Source organism: Neophocaena asiaeorientalis, unplaced genomic scaffold, assembly GCF_003031525.2.
Source record: "Neophocaena asiaeorientalis asiaeorientalis breed wild unplaced genomic scaffold, Neophocaena_asiaeorientalis_V1.1 scaffold46, whole genome shotgun sequence".
NCBI lineage: Eukaryota > Metazoa > Chordata > Mammalia > Artiodactyla > Phocoenidae > Neophocaena > Neophocaena asiaeorientalis.
In genome coordinates, this window is record NW_020175393.1 from 14,768,231 (window position 1) to 14,791,540 (window position 23,310).

General features: G+C 40.5%; 1 pseudogene; it reads left to right on the forward strand.

Annotated features, from left to right (window-relative positions):
* Nucleotides 1-23,310, forward strand: part of LOC112413904 (uncharacterized) — an 82,019-nt pseudogene that overhangs the window by 30,565 nt on the left and 28,144 nt on the right.

Below are 23,310 nucleotides of genomic sequence, written 5' to 3' on the forward strand. Positions count from 1 at the left end.
ACTAAGGAGCCTGGAGAAGAGAAGGAATCATGTAGCAACGACACAGCCCGAACCACAGCCAAACTCCAACCGGAGAGCTACTGCCAAGCGGAACCCTGTTGCTGCCACCACGAATCTCTTAATCCCATATCGCACCCTCCCACATTATTGGCACTGGACGCTGGGTGACACCACTTTCGACTGGCACAACCAAGAAGTTTCTACTGCTCTCCCTTCCTGGTATCATTTGCTTTTGATTTAAGATCCAGGGTGAGTGGTCTGATTGGCTCAGCCTAGATGACTGTATAGTACACTCACAAAATGGAAGGAGATTCAGATGCTATAAAGAAAGTTGTAAAGATAAATACTAACAACAAGATGATATTAATGTTTGCCACTGTGAAAACTGTCCTACATTCTTCACCTCTTATCTCTGATTTTGCTCAATTCTTCCGTTTCTGTCTTCTTTCCTAAGTCTATAATGTGCATCCCCCTACAGAATTTAAAGTCACATCCCTATTCCTTAGGTATTGGATATGATTGAGTTCATCTGCATTGAACAGAAAACCTCCAGAACAGCACTGGTTTAAACAAGTTAGAAGTTTTCCTATCGATCACAAAAGGATTTTGAAAACCAGCTGCCCAGAATTGTCACAGTGGCTCCAAAATTATAATGAGATCATGACCCACTCTTTCCATTATACCATCAAGGGCACCTCATCATCCAAAATGGCTGCCAGAATTCCAACCATCACATCTGCAGGCCAGCAAAGTGAAAAAGTGGAAGGGACAAAATGCTGTTTGCCTCTTCCCTTGTAAGGAATTCTTGTGGAAGCCACACACGAAACTTCTGCTTACATTTCATTGGCCTTACTTAGTCACCTGTTTGTACCTAGCTGCTAAGAAAATTAGGAAATAAATCTTTAACTTGGGCAGCAATATGCCAGGCTAAAAATCGAGATTCTGACACTACTGAAGAAGGGGTGAGTGGCTAATGGGGAAAGAGGGTGTGTAAATAGCACTGTCTCAAACAATTTGTTTTTATTGTTCTCTCAGTATTCCCTCTGTGGTATTTTTGTCTCACAAACAGAATTGGCTGAGGTAAACAAGTATCATCTCCTGGAACGCACACAATTATTTAAAAGCAGACTTCTCTAGTACATACTCATTGTTTGCCTCCACTGGTAGTATTTCCTGCTCTCCACAAAAAATACCTCAATTGCTTTAGGGAATTTTTCTTCCTTCAGTCTCAGCCATATGGTTTACTATGCTCTACCCTCAGTTCCAGGGTTCAGTGTAGTCCATCACCCAGGTCCTAAAATTTGAGGCAGTAACTGGTATCTTATTTCATTCAATTAAAAAAAAAAAAAAACAGGAAATTTGGGGGTAGATGTTTCTGGGGATAAAAATCAGCCAGGTGACAAATAATTTTTGTATATGTACAATGTATCAACAATAGTTCTAGACACTTAGAATACAGGGGGGCATTGATTCAGGTGCAGACGACAGAAACTATTCTAGATAGTTTAAGCTGAAAGGCATTTAGTACAGGGTCCTTAGCTTACAAAATCATTGGAGGAGCTGAAGGAGCCAGACCAAGCCTCAGTCTTTAGAAATGATTCCCAGAACACCATAAAGGAATTCGCCTAATTAGGCAGCTGTCTTCCCTGTTACCAGAAAGCTGGGTAATCAGGAAGCTGCTGGTTCAATTGCTGACTCAAGTATCACACTGTTTCCTTCAAGATCCCAGCATGAGGAAGCCAGCTGTTGGCCCTAAGATCACATCACCTTGACTACAATTCAAGCCCTATGCCCTGCCTCCTGGCACAAGATTGGACACTGGAAACTCTAATAACATTGATGAAGAAAAAGCAAACAAAGGAAGACCAAAATCTCCACAACTGTGCTTACCTTCAGAACTCGTTGAAGCAATACAGTAGAGACTGGCTTCCTTCCACCTTGCAAATCTTACATGGATGGCTTTGTTGGCATAAACACATCATCTGAAAAGAAGTTTAGAAACTGTTTTAAATGTCCCTGTCTCAAAAGTGAAGTGAAGGATATTACAGAGGATTAAGAATGGAGCTTTTGCATCCAGTCTGCAGTATCTGTCACAAGCAGTCAACTGGGTAGATGAAATCTCTGTCTTCTGTGACACTGAATCTCTGTCCTCTTAAGGAGACTCCTCTCCTCCTAATGAGTGACAAACTAATTAAACGAGGAGGCCATTAGATGGAGGCGACTCTATTACCATGGCAGCTTTCATAAGCAAACCAAAATCTAAGCCTGTAAATGCCTCAAGGTTACAATATCAAAATGCCAAGGATCACCAATCACAAATAGCCAACTAGGCTTAGAGCTGCAGCCAATCAATAATTTCCTTACTTTGCTTCTGCCCTTTCTCTAGGAAAGTCTCTCCCTGTCCATAGAGCACTAACCACTTCCGTTTTGGTGCTGCCCAAGTCAAATCCGTTTTTGCTCAAATGAACTCCTAAATACTGTAATATGCCTCAGTTTATCCTTGTAACAGGAGCAACTGGAACGGATTTACTCTCTGAATAGTGTGGTAAGTACAGGTGAGTCTTTAACTTCTCTCAGCCATTTCACCGTCTTGAAGGGAGACAGCCTGAAAATGACACTGATCAATGAAGAAGAGCAGAGCCAGGGACTTCATAGAGAAATATATAACTAGAGCTCCAATGACATCACGCACCTCTAGATCAAGCCATGCCTGAATCCCGTCTTCCTTGAACTGCTATGTTAACTCAGCCAATATACCTTCTTTTGGGTTAAGCCATCTTGATTGGGATTTTCCATCTCTGTCAACTAAATGATTCTTATTCACATAGCGCTTAGAACCAGAAATGGGGTATTGAAAAAGATTTAACTTATGCAGAATTGTCTACATTGAAGTAGGGAAAAAGGTCATGAGGACTCTGTCATCTGGAGCTGAGAAAACTGGCAACCTTTGTTACAGGGTATGAAAACTCCTTGTTAACACAATAGCAGTTGGTCCACCGCCCAGGGCTGGGCCCTGGAGGTGAGCGGCGGCGCTAGGACCTGGAGGGCGGAGGCTGCGGCTGAGCCTGGGCGGCCCGAGCGGCGCGGCGCGAACTCTGGCTCTCGGCTCCCCGCGCCTTGTGAGGGGGCTTGGGGGCTACAAGGGGCCAGGCGCTCCCCGGGGCAGATGAGGAAACGGAGGCTCAGAGACGTCACATGACTTCCGGAGGCCCCTCAGCCAGTGTAGCCCCACACCCCTGCCCCTGGGCTGCCACCAGGACTCTGTCCCCTGCCCCTCAGTAGCAACAAACTCCCAACAGTGCCAGTGGGGTCTTTCATTAACGCTCCCGGGCCGCATCCGTCAGCCTGTAGAAGTGGAGCATCACTGATGGCTCCAGCCCCACTCTTGGCAACAAAACGAGGCTTTCCCGGTGCCACCAGTATGTGACTGTCACCAGCTTCAGCCACCTGCTAGACACCAAGCTGGGCCCGAGATCCAGCGAGCACAATCCGCGCAAACGAGGCACCCACCTGGGGCTCCTCGGCCGACGCGGGCAACGAAACCCCCTTCCGCGTGACGGCCCATTCCAGTGTATACTGTGTGCTGCGGAGGCCCCCGGAGTTCGCCAGCCGGACCCCGAAACTCTGTTCATCTTCTGGGGTTCCCCAAACAGGATCCGGGAAGCCTGGCGCGCGTCACCCAGTGCGCAGGCCTGGCGTGCCCCGCCCCGCACCGAGTCACGTGCGCTCCCTCTCGGACGCATGCGCCAATTTGTGGCCCTCTTCCAGGTTGAGAGAGGCAAGGTCAGGGAAAAGTCCCGTTCGCTGTCGAGCACGGGTTGGTTCGCCACGGCGACTGCACGTCTATAGCATGGTCGCCCTGCACCCCGTCCCCAACTATTGCAGCCAGCAGCCCCGCCTGCAGTGCATGCCCTACGGCTACTACGAGCCCAAGGGGCTGGACGAGTATCACCTACATCTGGAATGGGCCTAGCAGCAAGGGCATCACAGGCTCATCACGGAGAAGAGGGTCTTCTCATCCTGGGCCCAGCTGTACAGAATCACCTTCTCCCACACCCCTCCTGGACCTAGGTCACCCTGCCTGTGGGACCCTCACAAGGGACACAGGAGAAGTGGCTCTCCACCCAGCCTCTCGACCAAGGGCCATGTCTGGCTAATCAAGGCTGGTCCGAGTGTTTTTTGGTCAATCTGGGCCTTGAAGTGGGTGAATCCTCCAGCCATTCAGGGCCTGGGGGTATCTCTTGGCCAAATCAGGGATTTGGGCTTCTATGTGGTTAATCGGGTGTTGTGGGTATTTCTTGTCCAGTCAGGGTCTGAGCATAGACAGGTTATTTCTGAGTAATCTGAGGCTAAGGACATGTCCTTTCCCATGATTTCTTTTTCCAGAGCCCCAGGATGGACCCCAAATTACTTCCCGTTGGCTGGGACAGTGGGGTCCTGTTCCAAGAAGCTGGGAGCTTTGTGTTGCCCCCTCCCTTCCCAGAGCCAGAAAGAGGTTTTGTGGAGGTGGGAGCTATCTGGAGGCCAGGTTGGGACATTTGTGGGGTTGGAGGGCCCAGGGGTGGGAGGCTGGTGTTTGGGGCTTGGCTCTTCCCTGAGTGGCCTTGGACAAACCCCTTGCCCCCTCTCCGAGCATCCCTCTGCCTGTGTCAGGTTCTAATGTCTGAGAACCCTCCCACCTCTCCCACCAACCACCTTGGGTCTGTCCTCCTGGGTCTGTCCTCCATAAGACTGGCCCCTCCAGCCACACCACTCCTTGCTGGGGGGCTCAGCTCCCTGAGGGTCTGAGGCAACCTTCCCAACCTCCTCCTAGAAACTTGAGGCTATTTTTTTTCATAGACTCCCCCAGGGTTTGGTTTGGGGGACTCTGATAAGAAGGGACAAACCTTCAGCTCTTTCCTTAGCCCCTCCCCTCAGCTGCCATTAGCTGGGATTTTAAAGAGCCAAGCCCCTTTTTGGCCATCCAGCAATGAGGTTTTCCGCCGGCTGGAGGAAATTTGGGGGCTGAGAAAGTGGGGGATCCCAGCTAGTCTGGGATTTCCTGCAGCACCTTTATCTGCAGCTGCAGGAGTTGTCCAAGAGTCTCCCCCAAACTGGGCCTGGGAAGGTTCTAGGGGGCCAGCCAGGATCTGTGTGGCCCGGGTTCTATCCCCTCACTCTGCATCAGGCACTTTATTGCTGGTCCTCAGTGGGGTGTGTTTGCACCCTGCTCTTCTGGAGCCTGGAGGTGAAGATTGGAGGCCTTCCTGGAGAAGGCCGCTAGCAGTGAGCCATTGCACACTGGGGTGGAGGTGAGGGCATGCAACTACCCCAGACCTGATTTTGTAATGATTGTATAAGAATAAATGCACCTAAGATCCAGAAAGACAAAACAAAAACAAACAAAAAATAGCACTTGTAGCTTTAGGCTCAGACCATGTATTGAATCTGAAGCATTAAAAGATTTAGTAGGAAATTTTTAAGATATTTGTGTGTTAGCTGCCTCTTACAGCCTTTTTTTTGCCATCATATATTAACTATTTACTATGCACCAGGCATTATACTAACAATTTACTTGTATTAGCTCATTTAATACCTGATGGCACAGGTATTAAATTATGATCTCCGGGCTTCCCGGGTGGCGCAGTGGTTGAGAGTCGGCCTGCTAGTGCAGGGGACACGGGTTCGAGCCCTGGTCTGGGAGGATCCCACATGTCGCAGAGCAACTGGGCCCGTGAGCCACAACTACTGAGCCTGCGCGTCTGGAGCCTGTGCTCCGCAACAAGAGAGGCCGCGATGGTGAGAGGCCCGCGCACCGTGATGAAGAGTGGCCCCCGCTTGCCACAGCTGGAGAAGGCCTTCGCACAGAGACGAAGACCCAACACAGCAAAAAATAAATTAATTAATAAACTCCTAACCCCAACATTTAAAAAAAAAAAAAATTATGATCTCCATTTTACTGATGAGGAAACTGAAGTAGTCTTCTATAGAAGAAAATAGGAGAAACCAGACCTATAGAAAATAGGAAAATCTGGGCCAAAGAAAGAACATCCACTTTTCTCAGAGTGATTCTTTCGATGTGTTCCAAGTAATTAAAGTTGACTAGAAGATGTCTTTGCACAGGTAGAAAAAAAACTGAATTATCCAGCCCCATGCTAAAATCAGTTGTAATAAAAATCATAGAGAAGAAAAATTATCAAGTGATAAAATTAGAGCCTGAGACAAGTTTTACTGCCTGGGCACCTCCCAAATAACGTCTTGTGTATTCAGTACAGGAAAAGGGGGTCATCACCTCACATTGCAAAGATGCAGATGAATGACTCCCCCAAACCCCACTCCATCAGCCTATTGTTCTGAATTGCTCCCTAGAAGAGAACAAGGCAGAGGCCATTAAGTGAACACCTATTTCTGAGAAACAAATTTCTCTGGGCATGTTATAGACTCAAAGACTATGATCTAATAACATCCCAGGCTTTGTTTACTATCCCTTGAAGTTCAATAAAAGTAGTTTAAAGTCTGCTTAAAATTCAATTAAAGTATTAAGGAAACAGTTTGAGGGCAAAACCTTCGACCAGTTAATGAGGAATTAAGGTTGTTGATGACTCTATTCCCAAGGCAATTCTCAGGCCCCAGACCAAGAGAACGAGTACTGCCTGAAGCCCCAAAGGTAAATACCACCCAAATTCCTATCTAAGCTGTGATCACAGTGCCAGTAGATAAGAGATAACTTCCAAGGGGATGTAGAAGCACCAGATCCGCTAGGAACTTACTTTGCTCCCAGGTCAAGGAGGCTGTGTTACTCTAATGCAGCAGGAAATATATGTCTTACAGACCATTGATTAATATATATTTTTATTTGTTACCCGCCACTGTATATTGATTTTACTGTAAGAAGTTAACACTTCCCAGTTAAATTCGGTCAGATCATCACACCACAGGAAGCTACATTTGGATAAAACCAAGAATCTGGCTCACTACCTAGAACAAGAGCCAACAAACTACAGTGTGGACCAAACCTGTCCCTTCCCCCACTTGCATTTGTGACTAAAATTGTATTGAAACTCAGCCACACCCATTTGTTTATGAGTTGTCTAAGTGGCTGCTTTCACCCTGCATTACCATAGCTAGCAGACTTAACTAATTGCCACAGAGGCATTATGACTCACAAAGCATAAAGTGTTTTAAGATCTGGCCCTTTAAAAAAAATAGTTGTCTACCCCTAACCTAGAGAATCCTGGTTCTGGCTCTGGGTGCAGCAGCGTGATTGTTTCAGGGGTAGCACAACCACACGCACTTTCGATGATTCCCTAGGACTTGCGAAACTCAGAAACAGTTATACTCAGGCTAATATTTATTACAGCAAAAAGGATACAAAGCAGGATCAGCAAGGGGAAAAGGTGCACCTAGTGGAGTCTGTTGGGAAATAGACACAGGTTTCTAAAGCCCTCCTTCATGGAAGTCACACAGGATGCGCCGTTCCTCCAACAATGATCTGTAGCACAGGCAAAGTGTTTCCACCCAAGGAAACACGCCTGCATCTCAGACTGCAGGACTCTTACTGAGGGCTGGTTACAGTCAGCACATTCACCTGCGTGGCCAGCCATGATTTCCTCATCTCCAGAACCCCAGAAGGAAACCAGTGTCCACCAGAAATCACAGTGTCGGCATAAACTATCTGGACAAGTTGGTCTAGCACGGTTGGGTGTCTCAGGCATATAAAACAACCTTATTAATTAGTAACAGAGGGAACATTCCAAGGGCCATGTCTCCAGGAGTTGGCCAAGGCTCAGTCACACAGCAGGCCCTCCTGATAATATGCTAATGTTGAACGACCAGGCCTGGTGTGTTAACTCTTTCCCACTCAGGGAAGCGAGTTTGGAGGCTCTCCTTGGAAAGGAGACGGGGCAGGCACATAAGCCTCAGCATATCTTGATGGGAAGAAGAATGCATATGGATGTAGGGTAGTCAAGCAGAGGGTAGCAGATACTTGCCTCCGCGGCATCTTTTTTCTCCTACACAAAACCTAGATTTCTTTGGGAGACCCATGTCAGCCAGAATTTATTTGCAGATATACTGACCCTCTATTTCAGGGTTGGACCCTAATAGTTTATCCCACTCTTATGGCTGCAGTGATTGTTTCAGAGACTGTCATATGATCAAATTTATGGCAAGAAGAGCTTTTTATGGGAGATTTCTAGGTAAGAAAGTTTTCGACTTTTCTACAGAAACTATTTTCTAAAATGTGCTCTTTTCTTCCTGCTTCATTTAGGATGTAATTGTGTGGCCTAGATGTTTTCCAGTCACTTTTGCTACCATTAATACATCTTGTATGATGTCCAAGCTCAAAAGTACGTAACAGCAAAACTGTGAGAGATGCAGAGAAAGAGCTGGAACCTTAAAGACACATGACCCTAAATCAAACAGTTCCCCTGATGCTGTATGTCTCTGGGTTTTCTATTAGGTGCCCCCCATCCCCTTGCCAAAATTCTCTTTTCATTTAAGTCAGCCTGAACTGGGATCTCTGTCACTCACAATAAACATTCCTGATTGATAAAGTATCATCATTCCTATTTTATAAATGAGAAGGCCTAAGCATAGACAAGTTAAATAATTAGCCTACAGTCACAACTAGAATAAATGGCAGAGCCAGGCTTCAAGAGCATTTCTCTTTGTGTCCAAAACTGATATGTTTTTCTCCAAATTCATGCAGCCACTAGATTAGAATTTCTTATTGAACTCACCCTGCACCCTCCACCAGAATCAGCCGTGTATTTGAGACCCACCCTTCATTCAGATACCACATGGGAATTCATTGTAGCATCAGTAGTTTTATAGCTGTCCCATCCCTAAAAACTAGGAATATCTGAGATTTAATGTCAAAAAAAGAGTAGAGAGCAAACTGACCAGTCCTTCGGTTTTTTGTTTTTGTTTTTCTTTGCGGTACACGGGGCTCTCACTGCTGTGGCCTCTCCCGCTGCGGAGCACAGGCTCCGGACGCGCAGGCTCAGCGGCCATGGCTCACGGGCCCAGCCACTCCGGGGCATGTGGGATCTTCCCGGACCGGGGCACGAACCCGTGTCCCCTGCATCAGCAGGCAGACTCTCAACCACTGCGCCACCAGCGAAGCCCAGTCCTTTGGTTTTGTATCCTCCTCCTCCTTAGCCACTTTTTATATTATATTCCATTTTTTCTGAACCATACATGGAGTGAAATAAATATCATTATCGTTCTGGGATTCCTGAAGAACTCTAGATTTTAGGTTCAAAAGTTAGATCCAAATAAAAACAGTTAGTTGAATTTAGTTTCTAATAAAAAACCATCTCAGATGATTTTACTAGCCTTATCTATAATTGTATATATCAACTAGTCATCCTTATGTATAATCTCAATTACATTCATACAGGAAAAGAACTACTACGTACGTCCCCAGAAAAAAAAGGTGAAGTGTAACTGTGGGGGGAAAATCTTTTCAAATATTCTCATACTGTGAGCCTATTATAAGTGCAAAAAGATTAAAGCTACAGTGTAAAGGTATATAACTAAATTACTACAAACAACTGTTTAACTGGAGCTGTCTAGGGTACATCAGTAGCCCCTAAATGATCAAAGGCTATTGCTGCAGGCAAGGTCCAAAACCACCTGCTTATATAAAGAACTTTAGATGACAGGACTGATATTATGCATGTATATTGATACTTCTTGAAATGACAATTTTAAAAACAAATATCTATCCAAAACCGACAGAAGGCAAACAGATTGGGAGTTAAGTTTGTAATTCTGCTACTGACTCATCCTTTGCCTTGTGTAGAAATGTGATAATTTCTTAGGATATTTCACAAATCTCCTGCCCTGTCATTGTTATCTACAGAAAAAAGAAAATTCAGGTTATATTGGAACTTTATGTAGACACTCTACTTCACTCCCTCTGTACAACCCCAAGCAAAATTGTGAAATAGGATAGGTTTATTTTATTCCCCAAATCCACATTAAGTCCTACCTTTGTATGAAAAGGTATGGTAAACTAGTTACACTACTATTTTACATTTTTTAATGCAACCCTAGGAAGAAAAACATATTACAGCAGACAATAATCCACATATACATGTATAGATAGACAGCATATAACTTTTGTTTCAATTATATATTAGTGGGTATTTTATATGTTATATGAAATTATATACTGCATATATAATATAATGTATGTATTTAATATACATAAAATTGGAACAAAATTTAAATAAAATAAAGGAAAAATATATATACAATTGAAACAAAAGTTATACAAAAATACTTTCCTGTACTTTATGTAATGCACCGAGACATTTTTTATTCTATTCTGTTCTTTTTCATTTTTGTTAAAAGCAGGTCACAACTTGACTTATTAAATTGATGTCAAAACCTGCTAATGGGTTATGCTCACAAATTAAAAAGCAACAATTTATAATAAAGACTAAATATCCATCAATGTCCCAAACTCCTACTTCTGTAATTTATATGTCAACAGAGATAAGAACCAATTGAAAGATGCTTTAGAGTAGAATATCAGACATCAGTGAGGAACACTGGAATACTTACTTGAAAGTTTTCCCTGAATTTGACAGATTCTTTCACCAAGACAGGTTTTTCTTCCTGCAAAGCTCACAGTAACCTTACAGTCAGGTGTGGACAGGATGGAAGTAGTGTACACCACTTTCAAGCCTGGTCACAAATCTCATGCATGATCACCATCCTCCATCCCCTGATGTAAGGCAGATAGCAGAGTGGTCTTGAAAGCGAGGAGTTGAAAAGGCAAAACTACAAGAGGGAAGGAGGCTAGATACCTTCATCACTGCTCAAAAAAGACTCACTTTTTTTGAGCACTCATCAATCATGAACCCATTTTAGACGTTACATGAGAGAGAAAGAAACTTCTGTTGTCTTAAGCCCCAAAGATTTACAGCAGCTAGCATTGCTTTTTACTAATACATAAGCTATCATTTCAGAAAATACTAAGAATAGCCTTCTACCAGGACACAATAGAAGCTCTTCACTTTCAAGGAGAGATACACCCTTTGAAGCATTCCCAACACAAGGAGGAAGAAGCACCCACTTCTGGATCAGAAATAATGCAGACTATACTCAGACTACTTCCTATGTCAACTCTTCTTAGTCTACTTTTCAGTTTTTCTTTCATGGTCTTCTCATTTCCACAACTTCACTTTACATCCCTATATAATCTCCTCAAAACCCCATATCCTTGTCCCAGACTTTCTTCCATATTCCAAATCCAAACTCATTTGAATGTTTCAGCAATGATAAACACATTTTATTTATTTATTTTTTGCGGTACGCGGGCCTCTCACTGCTGTGGCCTCTCCCGTTGCGGAGCACAGGCTCTGGACGCGCAGGCTCAGCAGCCATGGCTCACGGGCCCAGCCGCTCCGCGGCATGTGGGATCTTCCCAGACCGGGCACGAACCCGTGTCCCCTGCATCGGCAGGCGGACTCTCAACCACTGCGCCACCAGGGAAGCCCCTATAAACACATTTTGTTGCTAGTGAAATGACAAAAACAAGTGGAAGGAGGAGCAGTGAGACTAGGGGAATCTATTTGCAACACTAGTTGAACGTGTGCCAAAATAAGATGTAAATATGTCCAATAGCTCTCTCTCCCTCCTCCCCTCCTTTGCAGATCTCATTCCAGGGACTCTTTAAGCAGCCTACTCTTTTATATTAGAATTTCTCTTTTTCCTGAGTGAATAGATAATGTTTCCAGCGCTTCCTACATCATCAAGGTAGAGTTCTGTTTTGTTGTTATTGATATTTCTGCCTTTAGTGAGTTGGGGGCGGGTCATGAATTCGTGTTCCCAGTGCCTACCTTTCTTGGTATAGACTGTCTCTGAAAACTACTTTGGTTGAATTTGGTCTGGTCTCAGATTTACCTGATGGTTACCACTCACAGTTCCCACAGAACCCAGAGATTTCTTCTAGAAGGAAAGGTTCCAGAAAAATCAGAGGGATAAATAAAGAATGCAGCTGATTCCCACCTTGTGCTGATGCCCAAGAGGGTGATGAGAGCCGCGAGGCATGTGGGCTCTTAGCTCCCCGACTAGGGATCAAACTGGCACCGCCTGCATTGGAAGGAGAAGTCTTAACCACTGGACCGCCGGGGAAGTCCCTGCATTCCTATGTTGTTGAACCTGAATTTCTGAGCTATGTCAGACTCAGGATGCCACTAGCCATTCTCAAAACAATGTCTGCTGGTAACTGCAACTTTACATTTTCAAGGACTCCTCTCTTAACTATTAAATTTTAAACAATGATGTTAGATCAGATACTAATAGAAAGATGAGACATATTTGTAGTGGTCAATAGATCCTGTTACAGATATGTTAATACTACATCAGAAGTTAAAACCTACTTAGGTAGAATTAGACAACTGGCTACGAAGTCTCTGTGAAGTGCCAATTCCAGACTAGGTACGTTGTTGAACCTGAATTTCTGAGCTATGTCAGACTCGGGATGCCACTAGCCATTCTCAAAACAATGTCTGCTGGTAACTGCAACTTTACATTTTCAAGGACTCCTCTCTTAACTATTAAATTTTAAACAATGATGTTAGATCAGATACTAATAGAAAGATGAGACATATTTGTAGTGGTCAATAGATCCTGTTACAGATATGTTAATACTACATCAGAAGTTAAAACCTACTTAGGTAGAATTAGACAACTGGCTACGAAGTCTCTGTGAAGTGCCAATTCCAGACTAGGTTTCAGACTTATTCTCCTGAATTCCTAAGGGAATGAGATCTATTTTTACTATTAAAGTTTCAGTTGTTACACCTCCTAAAAACAAACGAACAAAAAAAACTCAGCAGAGCAAAGAGACCAAATGTGTAGTGTAAGGAAAAATTTTACATTCATCACTCTTATATGACCTGCTATGCAGGACATAGAAAATTATCAAAGCCTCAGTTGACAGAACGATTGCTCGAATAACACCCCTCCAAAAAATTCAAGAACAGTTAAGTTGATCATAAGAAAACACACCCCGTAGCTGTGTTACCCATGGAGATAATTTGCCTAATGAAGAGAGGCAGTGGAACTTTCTTTTCAAGGGTCTCTGTGCAAAAGTATAATTCGGTGGACAGAGGCTGATCCCAGTCTTGGCTTCGAATGATATCAATTATATATAGAACATTGATAATTGACTGAAGACTTTTGAAACTCAGTTCTCTCATAGTTGAAGGTAGCCATTTCCTGGTTAGAGTATTAAAATGATTAGACTGTATGTATTTTTTCCAGCAAATAGTACGTGCTCAATAAATAAATCATATCGTCATTAAAAATACAAAATCACTGTCATACGGAAAATTCCTTGGACTTAAAACAATTAAAAATGTAGCAAATGTGAATTGGGCATTTTGACTTACAGCAAAGGATATGTTCTCTTCTATATATTCTATCATAATATTGCATTTAATAGGAATTTTTATTGGTGGAACTGAATACATTGTATGAGGGAGAGAACAATAAGTATCTAAATACTTATATTCACAGAAAAATTTGCAAAAGCTTGAATTTTCAAGGAATGCAGAGCTATGGTTAATTTAATTTCTACTTAATTCCAGATTAACAGGAAAAATCATTTTGTTTGAACTCTTGTCAAAGATTTTCCAAAAATATATTAGTTCAATTTTCCATTGAAGTAAGAATAGAACGGACAAACAATACTTCTCTAATGACTGGCGGTTTTTCATGACTCAGGCTAATCAAGGTAAATTAATTATAAAAGTATTAATTATAAAAGTGCCTACCACTCTATTACCCTTTTGTATTTAAAGTCTTATACTTACATACATATTATGTAATAATTTAATCAATTCCCTAGATAAAAAAGAAACATAAATATTCCAGGCTAATATTATCACTAATAAAACACTTCATCTTAGAGATGAATCTGAATTAATAAAGGTAAATTTTGTCCAGGTATTAATTTTCCAAAAATTAATAAAGGTAAGATTTTTCTAGTTTACTAAAGGTCTGAGCCTAACACACAGTTGTTCCTATCTTAACATAGAATTCATTTTCACAGTCCAGAAAAACAATATTATATTGACTATCATCCTCATCTTGATTACTCCCTGACCCTATAACCAGATGTCAATTCAGAACACCTATATTTTGTAGCTCTACTCTACTGCTTAATTAATTTCCTTGAATTATAATTATATAATTACCTTGCCTTCCTCTTCCCCAACCTCCACCCTCATTGTAAATCACTTAAAGGTGGGAATTTGTGTCTTCTAATTTTTATATTATCTTTTGCAATGTCATAAACTATACCCTAAAATTAGCAGACTCTCAGTAACTTTTATTGAGTTGAGGCTTATGCAAACCATGCATTTTTCTAGTAAGCTACTATTTTTTTATAAAATCCATCATGAGAATGATCATGTGCTCAAATAAAGGGAAAAAATGTTGTTAAATGTAGTATCCATTTGATAAGTCAGGGAATAATAGATAGTACCGGCTACCATCTATCTACAATTTTTCATCCATCGTTTTTGGTCCCCTTTCTTTCAAGAGTTATCTGTACCTACCACACACCTTTGAGATGGGATTATGTAAGACAAAAGCAAATACCTATTGTCAATACCTCAATTTCCAAACACCTCCTATGGTGTTTGACTGACATGACATACACCTTTAACAAGAGCTGTCTTACAGAGACTACAGGAAAGAGACAGGCAGGCAGACTTCAGACAGCAGCTTAAAGTGACTGGCATTCTTCTTTTGACAGTTTCATTTGACTCTAGCTCAAGTCAACTTAGCTGCCTACTCCACATGGAATTCTAATTTAACAGTGACTAACATCTTAGGAGAAGAGGGGAAAGGAAACGTTAGCAGGGCTTAGGAAAGCAGAGCGGTAGAGTTTAGCACTTAGTTTTCTCTAGAAACAACATCTAACATCTGCATTTTTACTTTAGATCCATATAGAAAATATGGAGTGTTTTTGATGCCCATGTAAGATGGACTCCTCTTGTTTTTGTCCAAGATTCATTTTCTGCTTTCTTTTTTTAAACTAATTTTTATTGGAGTATAGTTGATTTACAATCTTGTGTTAGTTTCTGCTGTACAGCAAAATGAATCAGTTATCCATATACATATATCCACTCTTTTTAAGATTCTTTTCCCATATAGGTCATTACAGAGTATTGAGTAAAGTTCCCTGTGCTATACAGTAGGTCCTTTTTTGTTGTCTATTTTATATATAGTAGTGTGTATATGTCAACCTGAATCTCCCAATTTATCCCTCCCCCCCCCTTTCCTCCTTGGTAACCATAAGTTTGTTTTCTACATCTGTAAGTCTATTTTTGTTTTGTAAGTAAGTTCATTTGTACCATTTTTTAGATTCCACATATAAGCAATATCCTATGATATTTGTCTTTCTGTGTCTGACTTACTTCACTCAGTGTGACAATCTCTAGGTCCATCCATGTAGCTGCAAATGGCATTATTTCATTCTTTTTTATGGCTGAGTAATATTCTACTTTCTCTTAATAACAGCGCCTTTGTTTCCCTTTGGGTAAACCACCCTCCCCCATCCTCAGTCCATGACTGTTCAACGCATACACACCCTATCCCTGGGAGTGAGATTTCATTCTCCATCAGTAAGGAAGCATTCATCTATAGGTAAGAGGAAACCAACTAAAAGTGACTAGTCATAATTAAATAACCAATTTCAAGTTATTTCAGCAGCTCCATAATTTCAAGCTGCCGGGTAGACCTCCCTAAGATTCTCTTTGCTTTTCCCTCATAGTCACATGACTGCATCCACAAGCAAGAAGTGGGGGAAAGGTGCATGTCACGGTAGAAAGAGAAAGCTACTCTTCTCATACTCATTCACCTTTTATCAGGGAGAGAAATCTTACCCCAGAAATTCCCCAGAAGACTACCAAATAGTTACAGCTAGGTCACATGGCTATCCTTAGTTACAATAAGGAATAGAAAATCAAGTGTCTGGCTTATTCTGCTTGTATGGCGGGAAGAAGGTGAAGATGCTGTAAAATATTAATAAACAGAAACCTCAGTTAAATAGAGTTGGGAGACCAGAAGGGGCCGCTCTCACACCCTGTGATGATAGCAGAGCCCAACAGGAAGAAGACATACTCCTCTGCTTTCCCTGCAAGGACTCAGCCAATAAAAAGCCAAGGACTCTTTGTTTACTACAGTTCTTCCAACTTCTTTCTCCCCTTCTAAAAATGTTCTCCTTCCCTTGCCATGTGGGAACTTGCATGTGGCCCCCCACGTTTGCAGACCTCAAATTGCAAGTGTCTGCTGATCCCAAATTCATCTTTGCTGGAGAAATATCATCTGGCAGTCTATTTGTTTCAGGTCAACAAAGCCAAGGGAAATAGAGGTTGCTGAAAATCACTTTGGAGGAACCATCTAAGGTTATCTGTAATATATTCCTTTGGCCACAGTGATTATGTCAAGGATGGGCATGTAAAACCAAGCCAGCCGGTGGAGCTATGTTATGAGTTATCTTGGCTGATCTGTACGTTACCAGTTTTCCACTTTAACTGATACTCTTCATGCCCTCAGTAACGCATAGTTACTGGTAACCATACACACTGAATGTGACCTGTCTAGTTTAACAATTTTATTATCAACAGTCATCAGTGTTTCATCTCAAATTTATTGTAATTACAACATGCTATTAAATATTGAATATACTAATGAAATATGAGTAAAAAGAAAAGAAGGTGTTTTTTTTTGAAAGTTGAATCTTTGGAAAGACTAGATAAAAGAAAATCCTCTAGAATTAGATATGGGTGAGACACGGTTAACAAATGATTTCTTCCAAGTCAATCCAATCTATATAATCCCTGCTGGAACACAGACCCTTCAAACAAAGTAAGAAGCGTGTCTTCATGACAGACAACCCCTACCCAGCCTGAAACAGAGAAATATGTTTAATTTCCTCCTCCTGACCCGAATACCACTCACCAATCCACAAGTAAAGAATACAGAAGCCTATGTGAGGGGAGTGGAAAATTACCTTAAAATCCTTTTCTTGTTGACATTGCTCCAGTTAAAAATCAATAACAACAATAAAACACAAATTCATTTCTGTGCTAACTTACAAATAAACTCTACTGTTGTGCATTCATTCAGTGACACCATGTCCCAGGCATTCTGCTAGGATAGAATATGATGGTAAACAAGATTATTGGAGATTTTGCTTTCACAGAGCTTAAGGTCTAGCATGAAAGACAGACAATAAATTTTTTAAAAGTTAAATAACAACTGTGACATTTAACAATTTCATGCATCTGCTCCTTGACCTTTGTCATCTCATCCACTCTTCTAACTTCCAACTAGTGTGAGTAATCAAGTTCATATCTATCTATTTTTACCATAAATTTATTTCCTGGACATGATATTGTCAATTCCACTAACTGCTGAATGACTACATAGATATATGCATATCCTGCACATATTACAGCCATCCAAAATGGATCCAATCATTTCCCCAGACAAACTGAGTTTTCTCATACCATTTCTCTCATCTCGTTACTCACATTAACTCCCTTCCAGGTCTATATATCTATAAGTTAATGACTAACTCTCTTAAAGCTGTTCCTTGATCTAAGCCTACACAGAGCATTCATTTCTCAAATGTGTCCACTCCCCATGAAGACTGAACAAACCTAAACAAAAGAAGGTAATCCCAAATCTATTCCAAGTTCTTAGAAAATAATTTGAAATACATTTCTTGCTAATCAGAAGTCTTGCAATATTATCTTTCCACATGGTGGACAGCAAATTAATATTAGCTTGTACATGTCTTCCAAGTTGGGGCTATCCACACCACTTTGTCCTTTTTCAGAGATTGTTCAATGCATACACATACACACACACACACTCACTCACCCCATATTTCACTCAAGTATTTATTGTCACCTTCTGTTCAGGCATCATATCTAAGTCTGACCTTATATCTGAACTTTGAAGAACTGAAAGTGAGAATAAATGAAAGTCAAATCAAGTGGTTGGTTAGTGTGTGCCTTTTAATCCATTTTATTATTGCTTTCTTGGAGTTGTCAACGTACAATCTTGAGCTTAGCAGGGATAGTTGTTATCAGGCAAAGGAGTTGGCATATCTTCCATTCTTGTTCAGATGCTAGTTTGCAATAATTTTCTGAAATCCACAGGGGAGGTTTTGGAGAGAAGCTGTGAGACAACTAATCAGAAAAAGATATTCTAATGTTTAGTTATATTACAGTGTAGCAGAGGTTCCTGGGGGATATGGCAGAAGCCCCATTGGTTGATTCATTTTAACAGTGTTGAATAAAGCTGAGAAAACAACTATCAGAGGAAATCTCACACTGGTAATTCTTGAAATGAGCTCAAACCCGTGTTTCCTAATTTCTGTGATGTTCTTATTTTTTTAAGAATTCACCTTATTTTACTTCTCTTCCTTTTATCTTCTTTAGTTTTATATTTCATATTCACCAGCATCTAAGGTTTATTTAATTTCTACTATGCGTACTGAAACACTGACAAAAGGAACTGAGACATTCAGAAAACATGTTTAAAAACACAAATTTAAATTCCTTAATTATTTCTATTTGCTTTCTAGATGTAAATAGATGGCAGGTATGTATTAGGCATTGTGTTGGGAACATTACAAGCCAGAACGTTGCCATAGCAACCCTGGCCACCAATAACCTCCATGAGAAATGAATTCCCAATGGGAACGGAGGCCTTGGCAGTTTACACAGCACTTTCAAGCCATAAAAGCACTCATTATTTATTACAATCAAGTAATTAAGTAGGGCTGTTGATATTATCCTTATTTTCTAAATGACAAAACTTCAGCTTAAAGAGGTTAAAAGACTCGTCCAGGGTCACGTTAGCAGGTAAGTGGCAGGCTCAGAGCTCAAAGTCACATCTTCTGGTCTTAGGAATCATATGTTTTTCCAGACTCAGCCTAATTACTGAAAATATGAATATATCTATATTTAGACTAATTATTTTTTAAATGTGGGACTTAAGGAATGATCTAACTAAATATTCTGTTGTTGTTGTTCAGGTAGACATAAGGTTTAGGGCCTGTGGATTTGGGGGCCCAAGTCTTCCCTTGTTAGCTTTTATTTGAGCAATTAGTCACGGTGACCACATTAACAGATAATCCTTTCAGACTCATTGGCTTAAGCCAGTCACAACTTGTCAATTTTTCTATTCCAATCTCTGAATTGGTGCTTCCTCTGAAGAGCAGACAATACAACTTCTCCTTCAAGACGGAGACAGGAAGAAAGGAAATATTACAAGAAGGATGAACATGTGAGAGAAGGTAAATGTTCCACGCTTGAATTAAGAATCATGGTACATGGTATCAATCAATTAAGTGATATCTATAAATCAGAGGTTCTCATCTGGGTGTTCATTTTGCGTCCCCCAGGAGACATTTGACAATGTCTGGAGATATTTTTGGTTGTCACCACTGGGGGATATTACTTGCATCAAGTGGGTAGAGGCCAGGGATGCTATTAAATATCTCACAGTCTACACACAATACAAAGGACAGGTCCCCACAGCAAAGAATTATTCGGCCCAAGATGTCTGTAGTGAAGCTGTTGAGAAATCCTGCTATAAATAATGCAACTAATTTGATTTTATGCATTTAATTATCTTATAAAAGTAATTCTTACAATTGGTTTGTCTAAAGTTTATGATTAAAAACATTTTGCTTGTATTAAGAAGTTACAAAATATTACATGGTTATCACAGAAAAATTTAAAAACACAAGCATGAAGAAAAAATGTCACCTTAAATCTCACAATCTAGTGATAAATACTATTAACTTTCTGGTGTCTTTTCTTATAGATTTCATCTCACACAAATATTCACATTGGTATAGACACTGTAGGACAAAAAAACCAACCATGTTATACTTTCCTGTAATTTAACAATTTATTGTGAATAATCCACTATGTCAGTAAATGAAGATTTACCTCATTGTTTTTAATGACTAACTAGTATTAAATCTATGGATTTAACAAATTATATTAATCTCTTATCAAATATTTAGATTAACTCCATTTTTCTTGCTACTATAAGCAATGTGGTCATGAATATTCTTATGCATAAATTTTAGTACAAATGTCTGATTATTTTTCACATATCCTAGAAACAGTTTTCAGGTCAAGGGACATATGCAATATTATTTGATATCCTTTGCTAAATTTCACAATAAAAAGTTACACTAATTAACAAATTCATAGTGTCCATTGTAAACACATTTAATGGCATGCTGAAAATCACTTCTCCAATTTCTGTGCCAGAAAAATAAAGATCAAGGTATATATGGACGAAAGGTCTAAGTCTGTGATCTTTAGCGAGATCATAATCCTCAATTTGTGGGGCTAAATGAGAGGTTGCTAAACTGCTCTAATTGGGGAATGTGTGCTATTTCAAGTCAATAAAATATAAAAAGGGCTGACTCCCATATAGATGTCCATTTAGGTACTTTTATAAAAGGAAAGACATAAGTATGACTTAGAATTCAGTAGAAGCAGACCCAATAGCAGACACTGAATAGAAAGAATGTAATCCCCTCAAAAATCCTCAAAAACATTGGGGACCATGCTGGTTTTCCTATTGTTTGTAGGATGGGATTATGAGACTTTTTTTAAATTATAAAAGGGAAGTGTGTCGCTATTATGCTGGAAGAGTTGGGAAAACCCAGACCCCTGGCATTTGGGTTACGCATTAAAACATTTTTTTTCAAGGAGAGAAAATAATCCAAGGCAAATGTCAAGGCTTGTGTGTTATTATTGTTTTCCAAAGCCAGAGGGAACATGCCACTGTGGCAGCAAGCAAAAATATTTTGCTGTTTTCCCTCTATTTGATGCCTTTTTGTTGAATATTAGAAAGACATTTATGAAATGCAATTTAATACATTTGCTAAAAATTAACACAGAGGTGGATTTTCACTTAATTAACCTACTCTCCAAAAAAGGCAGTAGAGAAATACTTGTTAATGTTTAAGCCATAAGATACACAAAAAAGCAGGCAATATTTCATTGTGACACCCAGGAGACCCATGTGTGACACAGTATAGAGTCTATGTGTATCTCACTCTCCACAGGAACTAATTTTGAAGCACCAGAATGCTGTGAATTGGCTGTAAAACAATGTTGAAGAAACTCAACATAGAACAGAAGGCACACTTTCCTTAGGAAGAATGCTGATAAAATTTTAATGAACTAACATGTTGTCATGGGGATTTGTTGCTATTCATTAATTCATTGTGCTGTTCCTCTACAGTTTTGCTGAAGTTGAGTGACAAATTGTCAAGTAGCTGTTCTGGTGGTTTACATTGCCTCATTGATACCCTACATTTGGGGGTAAATTCTTTAAAGACTTACCCCATAGCATGTGGGGTGACACATTTTTTCAGCACCATGTGCACTGCGTTGTATTTCAAATAAAACTCCGTCTCTAGGGTAAGGTCTTTGACTCTGTAAAACAATGGAAATAATCACAGAATGATTGACAGCTCTGGTCACAGATGGGGACTACCATAGGACCCAGGGCTGGGGAAGGCTCTACCATACAAAATAGTCAACTGGCCACCTATGAGTTAGGGTAAAATTCTCAGAAGAAAAGAATAATACAATCATAAAATCATAAAATGTCAGAGCTTGGAGGGACCTCAAAATCAGTCTGTTTCATTTTTTAAATGAGAAAACTGAGGGAGACCAGAGAGATAAAGAGTTATAAAGGACAGGAGTGGCAGAGCAAGGACTAGAAATTAAGTGTTTTGACTTATGTCAATTTTCTTATAGTGCCTCCCTGGGTTTCTTCTCTTGCTCTTTTCACTTCCAAGAGCTTTCATCTGTTCCCCTTGAAATAAGCCTTAATGGCAAAATAATGGGGTATAGGAATATAGCCACAGGTGGCCTATTATAAGCTCTTATATTATTTTATTAAATGCATACAAACGTTAAGCTATAAATGCTATAAATGATCCATGTTTGTGTTAATGGAATTTTCCAAGTCTTTGAATAAAATGGATGCTCTAAAAAGACTTGGAAAACTTGTCCAATACTTTATATACCCTTTGGCTGCATACCCAGTCTGGGATAATCAGGTGAGGCTCACTGAGAAAAGCAGTCAGAGTGTATTATAGATTCTGATGGAGGGATGTGTCCTTACCATGGTCATCATCAAACGACATTGGTGGGACCTGATTCCTGCCTCTGTGCCTTGGTGGCAGCCAGATGAAAGGAGCAGCACAGACCATTGTGTAGTGATCATGGCATTGAGAAGCAGCTCCAACCTGGCTCCAAATATTCATATCACATTCTCAGAGACAGCCAAAGATAGAGAGGTTTTTGTTTCTGTCTTTTATTCTATCCTCCTCCTACCTGCCAGTTGTTTGACAATATTAACTTTATATAAATTTGTTGACTTCCCAATTTGCAGAACACTGAGGAGACTCAAATTCATAATGTGCAAATACACTAAATGCCCAAAGCAAAGTGCTAAAGAGGAAAAAAAAATAATTAAAAAACTCGTTATTAAAATCCAATAGCTTCATTTTTTATTCTAAACCCTTGCTACTCAATGCAGCCATTCAACAATCAGCACACCTGGGATCTGGTAGAAACACAGAATCTCAGGCCCCACCCCAGACATACCAGATCAGACTGCCTTTTAATAAGATCCCCAGATGATTCATACGCACATTAAAGTTTGAGAAACTCTGGGCTACAGCACATAATACCAAGGTAGCACCCTTACATGTACCGCTAATAACACATAACGCACAACCCAAACAGAGACACTAGTATCTAACCTCTCTGTTGTTCCCAGTAGGCGAGAATAATTACTACTATATTGCACTACACCTTTTTAGAAGTTTCTATTGCTACATTAAAAGTTTGTTTAACCAGGCATTATGTGCGTAATGAAAATATTTTCCATCCCTTACTTCCTCACAAGAAATGCAATGTTTGTAAAACCCTAATACATTTGTATTTGCTAATGGCTGTAATTAAGTAATAGCAGCAGCTAACATTTACTGGAGGCTCACTATGTGCCAAGCACTGCATGACATAGATGATGTACATTACCTCATTTAATCCTCTCCATGACCCAAAGATGGGAGCAATAATATCACCTTCATTTGATAGAAGGAGAAATTAAAACACAGAGGTTAAGTATTCTGTCTGAGAGTACAGCATGAATTAAAAGTGGGGTCTAAACCCACAAAATTGGAATCTGTAATCCACCGTACTAGTTTTTGATTAAGCCACTAGAACTGGAAAACAATGC